Source organism: Lolium rigidum, chromosome 1 (genome assembly GCF_022539505.1).
Source record: "Lolium rigidum isolate FL_2022 chromosome 1, APGP_CSIRO_Lrig_0.1, whole genome shotgun sequence".
NCBI lineage: Eukaryota > Viridiplantae > Streptophyta > Magnoliopsida > Poales > Poaceae > Lolium > Lolium rigidum.
In genome coordinates this window covers 336,314,727-336,321,805 of record NC_061508.1, presented here as the reverse complement: position 1 = coordinate 336,321,805, position 7,079 = coordinate 336,314,727, and the positions used below count along the sequence as shown (strand labels likewise).

Here is a 7,079-nt window from a genome sequence, read left to right as displayed (position 1 = left end):
CGAATAAATAGAATTAAGAAAATTGTAATTTTCTGTAGATAACATTGGAAAACATGCCTAAATAGGGTATCCAACTCAGCAATGCAAGTAACTCACGTCTCTCAGAACCACTAGAATAAGTACCTACAAATAATGAGTTAAATCATACATAGACCTGGAAGTTGCAGATTTACATCTGGTAAATTTGAAGTTGCGCCGGTGAGCACATGCTCCTGGATGAAATGTGACATTCAAATTTCATATAATTGGAGAAAATTTGCACTAGTACATGGTCATTTTCTTCAGTGGGTGTAAAGTTGCATGGGGAGAAAAGTTTCCACCATGTAGTAAGAAAACAAGTTTAATCCCAAATACTAGTTTTATTCTATAGATGCAGTTGAATCCAGTAATTATCATGCATGTTGATAGCTCCTCTTATAAATATCAAGCAATATTAATTAAACCCGACGGTTCAAAGTACTACTGATTAATTACAACCCACGACACGAGGGAGCATATGCATGAGGAGCCGAATTGAATTTTCAGTGTGTTTTCGTTTTCAGCAGCAAGGTGTTGTTATTCTGTTTGTTGACTCGGTGTACTCATATGTTTTCTTCAGTTACAGTTAGGCCTACAACTACGCTTCTTCTTCTTCAGCGAGCGAGCGACGGGCGGCAAGCGAGATAGCCACGGGTCATACCCTGTACGCCATGCCGACCTCGATGAGGGACGTGTGGGGGATGCCGAGAACGACGGCTGGCCTCCGTGAGTTACGCCGGAGGAACCCGTAAACAACGTTGACGGCGAACTTCTTGACGGCCGACGACGACTCATGCGCGAAGACGCAGGTGTGCCCGACCATGTACGACACCCCGGCCTCCCGCTCCTCCAGCAGCTCCCTCACCTCCGACCTCGTCTCCTCCCTCCTCCACGCGGCCGCCGCCGCCGGCATCTCCTCGAACCGCACCTTCTTGCTGTAGCCTTTGTCATTGCTGGCGTAGTCGATCTCGCAGGAGCTCATGGACGCCAGCGCGTCCACGACGGCCTGGCTGGGCGCGGCTGGTATGACCGACATCTCACCCGAGGCACTGGACGACCGCTCGCCGTCGGCGCCGTCCGCCTGCAGTCGGAGGAACTCGACCACCTTCACCAGCAGCTGGTTCTCGAAGTTGAAGTGGTCCCACCTCCCTTCCTTGTACCCGTACCTTACGACGCAGCGGAACAGCCTGTACTCCGGCCGCCCGATCCTGCCCACGAGGAACCGCTCCTCCGGCGGCACCTTGGGCACCGTGAGCGTCTGCAGCGACACGAAGACGAGCACCCGGTGGAATGCCGGGAAGTTGGTGACGAAGTGCGCGAACATGGGCGGCACGCCCGTGGCGCCGGCGCCGCCGTCGGAGTAGACGAATCCCACCCCGGGGACGCGCACGAGGCCCATGCTGCCGGAACCGATGAGGCCGAGGAGGTGGTCCAGGCACACTTTGTTCTGCAGCTCGTACTCCTGCTTCTTCGCCGTGCCGTAGTGCCACGCGGACATGACGAGGAGCGTGGCCAGGGAGAGCAGCAAGGGCAGCCAGCCACCGTGGGGCACCTTGGCCAGGCACGCCGAGAGGTAGAGGAGCTCCACGGACCCGAAGCCGGCGGCGAAGAGCGCTGCCCACACGACCGATCGGTTCCACACCGTGGTGATCACCAGGAACATCAGGCATGTCGTTGCGAACATCACCAAGATCACGGCGAGGCCGTAGGCGTTCCCGATCATCTCCGTGTCTCGGAAGCCGATGGTGACGGCGAGGCAGAGGGACATGAGGGTCCAGTTCACCTCCGGGATGTAGATCTGGCCGTGGACATGGCTGGACGTGTGCACCACCTTGATGCGCGGGAAGCAGCCCAGGGCCCGGCACTGGCTGATGATGGAGAACGTGGCAGAGATGATCGCCTGGCTCCCGACGGCGGTGGCCAGTGTCGCGATGATCAGAACCGGCCAGAACACACGGTCTGAATTTTCAGAACATAAACGGGAGAGGGGCAAGTTAGTTGGAACAAGGTGCTAGCAATTCAGAGTTCAGTCAACTCAAGTCAAGAACGTGAAGATAAGTTGTTCGCCGGTAAAACAGTTATGAGTCTACACTCACAAATTCTTAGGCCATGTACAACGCAAATTTCTCAGATGAGTACTTATAAAAATAAACCAAACTTTTTGTTTAGCACCTGTGCTTATTAGTTAGGCGTCTGTGCAATACAAATAAACACCAATATTTAGACAAAAAACCGATTTTTCTAAGCACTTATCTAATCATTTTTCATTGTACATGCCCTTAGTTGCAAAAATAATTGAAATCGCAGTCAACTAAAATCGCATGCTAGGGAGTCTATGATTACCCCAACGACCGGAGTTCGATTCCTGTCAGGGACGAATTTCGGAATTGTACGCCAAGACCCGCTTCTACTATATCAAAAAGTGTCTAGTTCCTCCTAGACACGGTTTCATTTTTTTTTAAAGAATCTTTCAAGATGTGCACTTTTAGAGTGAAGATGATTAGAAGTTGATCCATGTCGCCAAAATGTGTCTTGGATTGAGAAAAGAGGCCAGCAACTTACATAGACAATAGAAGTTTACTACTATTAGCAATGAAAAAGCAAAGGTAGTATCATCTTGTATATGTTTATAACGATGTATACACATTATTAAATTTTGATTACAATACATGAGTAATGATTGTTGCTTTGATCATGGACGGCGGGGCTGGTTTTGTGCTATGTTCCCCTCCAATGCCACATTATTCATGCGACCACACACATTGCGTAACACGATAGGTTGTTCTCTCAAACCCAGCTAAGAACCCTAAACCAAGCCTCCTCCTGGCATATTCAAGGAAACTCATTGCGATCACTAAGAAATACAGTACCATAAAAATACTATTCAAACACATTTTGTGACAAGGATTTTTACTAGCATAAGTCGGAATGTTAAAAGGAATAATCTAGTGTTATGTGCAAATATACAACCTCCGGCGGTAGATTTTGTTGGAAGAAGAAGACGAAAGACACTACGAGGCCAATCACGATATTTTTGTCGAAGTTGATGGAACTTGATAATTTATTTGTCATTCATGTTGTCATAGTTTTGTTGTTGTAGGCGGATCCGTTTGGTCTTAATATTTTAATAGATTATGGTGGGTGCATCGTTAGATAGATATTATAAAGCATTATTCTAATTGTGCATCAAAACACAATATAAATTTTTGAGAAAAATAAAGATAATAAAAAAAATTCGGATCAGTCAAAACATTGGCACCTCACCTGGAAGAGCTTTGTAAAAGCTACTTTGGAGATCCTCCCTGTGTTTAGACAAATAAGCAGCCTCACCCATGTAAGCCAGAACTAAACAAGGATACACAACAATTGTGAACCCAAGCTGCCATGGCAAAGCAATAAAACAAAGCACAGTAAAGATATTTTCAATACTTCATGAAAAATGACATATCCATAGGTGGGAAAGAATCACTTACCCTCAGTGAAAGCTTTGAGAAATGCCCAAGATCAGCAAACATTGCTTCAGCACCTGAAAATTTATGGCTGTAGTCAAGCCTAATACAGTAACAACAAGTGACTGATCACCTAGTATGAAAAGGATAAAATGTGTTAAACCTGTAATGCAGAGAACAATTCCTCCAAGTGAGCTCCATCCATCCTTGCCAGCCTTCCTGAAGAAGTTGTATATGTAATATGGGGACAGAGCACGGACGACACTAGGGTTCCACTTCAAAATGTTGTAAATCCCAATGCCGCCAATGCAAGCGAGCCAGGAAATCAGAATCGGAGCAAACAGGAAACCGACACGGTGTGTTCCATAGTGCTGGAGCGCGAAAAGTCCTACTAGAACGATGCATGCAACTAGCACGGTGTAATCTGTATGACAAGTGCAACGAGAGATGATCAATTGCAGTTTGTGATACAGATGAATGATTGCAAGGCAACACTGTAAAAGGGAGTAGATAAAATTGGCTGATAGGAAGAGTAAACCTTACAACGTAATTCAGTTAAACAGCTGCTTACTTTCATGTAGCTCTGGAAACTTGATTCTGAGGCCAGAAACAGCTGACAACACTGCAGGAAACCATGTAACCCTGTCAGTTACCATGAAGATGCGATGAGCAAAAGTTCAGTTTCAGGAACATAGTTATGCCTTAGGAGTCTAGGACATACAACTTCTGTAAAATACAATTTCAAGTAAGAACAATGCAGCATAGAAGATATCAGCAAAGTTTCATCATCACCTGACATTGTCGGGGTCAAGACGCCGTCTCCGATGACCATACTGGTGCCCATGAGAACGAAGAGCAGCAGCAACGACGCGTAGCGAGTAATGTTTCTCGAAGAATCCCCTGATAATGAGGCTGCTCCTTGACTCCTTGCAGGGCTCGTCCTTGTTGTACGTCGACAAGGAGCCATGGCCGGCGTGCAAGCTGTTCAGCAGGCCCATCCTGGAGCGCCTGCACATCAGCGAGTACAATGCAAACGTCCCACCTGCACAACATATTTTGTTGGACATTAAAAAAACAAAATGCGCGTTAATTAATACCTAGAATGTAAACTGTCACTAGCAATTTCACACGTTAAGTTCTTTCAGATGATGGAACAGAGAACTCTCTCGACATGATTCAACAGGAATGTTAGGTTCTGGGATCACCTTCTCCATTGTCGTCGGCTCCAAGGACAAGGATGATGTACTTGAGGAGAGGTATGAGGGTGAGGCTCCAGAAGACCAAGGACAGCACGCCGAGGATCTCTTCGTCTTCCTCGTGGAGACGAAGTTTCCCAGAAAATGTGTTCTTGTACACGTACACTGGAGATATGCAGAGGTCGCCGTACACTACACCGAAGCTCTGGTATGCCAGTAGAAGCGTCCCTTTCTGCCATCCCTAGCGTAAACACAGACAGAGACAGATAGAGACGTGACGTGTTTGACTAATTACGACGAAGATGAAGTAAGGACATACGCTGGAATTAACACCATTGGGCAAAAAGGTTGTAGTATAGAGAAGCTTTAAACATGTAGTAGGAACGTAGCTTCAAAGTGGACAGGCAGAAAGGTAAGTCTGAGCTAAAATACCAAACAAATATGTCCATTTTGACCATAAATGGCGATCTGGTTTGATCTGACAGTGAAACAAGACCTATGGTTGTCGTGAGCGATCGTATGCTTCCAAGAAAATGGACATGGACTGCGAGTTTAAGCTGTTAACAAGGTTGACCCCAGAGCACGTAGAAAGTGCTGAAATTTACATACAAATCAATGGCACCATTAGATCCATTTCTGGGTTCCGACTTCAGAGTGCAGATATCTAGAAGATCAGTATAGCGGTGAATAATCAGAGCGTTTTTGCAAGGAAACATGTGCAAAATCGAAACAAATTTACCATGGAACTTTAGAGCTGAGAGAGGAGCCATGCATGAACCCATGATGCAAACTTTTTTTTTTCTTCTTTTGGATGAGAAGTAAACTTTTTTTTGAGGAGCCATGGTGCAAACTATAACATATACCCTTCCCAAATCTACATATGGTTAAAAACTTCAACTACATGCCATTATATTTTTATTGATTGAACATACATACTCCAGAACATAATTCGACACAAACCTCATGTAGAAGTTACACAAAAAGAATAAATGCACCGTACTATTGCAAGAAAAAAGCCCCAAGAGAATGCACAAGTCAATAGGAAACCAAACTCCAGTCACACAAATAGAAACGAAACAACATACTAACCAAGAACTCTCAAGGGTGCAGTTGATCAGGTATATATTTTTTTAGAAACAGCCGATCAGAAATAGTTACCCAAGAACTCTTCTTGCTCCTGGGCTGCACACCACCCTCCAAATCCATGGTGCTCCGGCCGGCTGAACGTACCTTGCGTAAATCCCACGAAAACGGGGCCGAATTCTAGAGTATCTCCGGTGGTTCACGGAAACGGCTGTCCTCCCCCCACGGCTAGGTAATTAACTTGGTGTGAGTGTGACGCGATCGGCCGGGAGTTTGTTTGTTTGTCCGTGCGTGTGCACTGCAACCACTGTGATGGAAGAAGGAAGATGAGAGGGAGTGAAAGGCGGAGGGAGGGAGGAAGGAAGGAGAGAAGCAGTTAAGGAGAAGGGAAAACGTGGATGGCTTCACAAAAAGATGAGGGGTAGAGAGACTAGAGAGAGAGGGCGCCAAATGATAGGAGCTCTCTTTTTTTCATTGGGTTGTAGTTCTTCTCCCTCACGCTCACGCGCATGACGCGCGCGTGCACAGCGTTGAGTACGTGTTCTGTACGTCCGCTAGGTCCATTTGCTGGGAAAAAAATGGTTGACAAAAGTTTGATTCTGGCACGTCAATCGCAACCAACCGTTATAGAATATTTGGTATATAGATTAATTAAATTCTAGAATGTTCAATTATCGACCTTTTTTTTAATATGAGAGCATCGCCCCAGCCTCTGCATCAATAGATGCACACGACTTTCTTTCTTTAACCAAACCGTTCCGTATCAGTTTACAAAATTCAAAATTACACTCAAGAAAAAAGCTAAGGTCGACACATGAATCAACCAAAGAAAAATGCAACATAAAGATAGCCTATCCATTTGCTAATCTATTAATGTATCGTCATCCAGTAGCCCGGAAAAAGAAGTCTTGAGCAACCACTAGCATCCGGTTGCATCCAGTAACTATATCCTCTGAATGTTCCAATGGGAGAAGGAAAACCCATTGCTGAATCCAATTAGCAGCGCGTCGCATAACCTACAAAAAATTAGTTCCATTCTGTTTGTTAAAAATAATATCATTCCTAGTCCTCCAAATGGACCAAACATTAGTTGGTGGAGGAATATTATAAGTAAGATAAACCATGCGCCAAATAATTTTTGCAAAAGGGAAATTAATAAACAAATGGTTAACTGTTTCAGCGGAATCACAAAAACAACATTTTTGACACTCATTCCACCTCCTTTTGGCTAGATTATCCTTAGTAAGAAGCACTTTATTACTAAGGAACCACATAAAGATCTTTATTTTCAAGGGTATCTTTAGTTTCCACAAATATTTACGAAGAAAGATAG

The 7,079-nt window shown here is 45.1% G+C and overlaps 1 pseudogene; it reads right to left on the bottom strand.

Annotated features, from left to right (window-relative positions):
* Positions 1-529: 529 nt before the first annotated feature.
* On the bottom strand, positions 530-6,176 carry LOC124684433 (annotated as a pseudogene).
* Between the last annotated feature and the right edge of the window lie 903 nt (positions 6,177-7,079).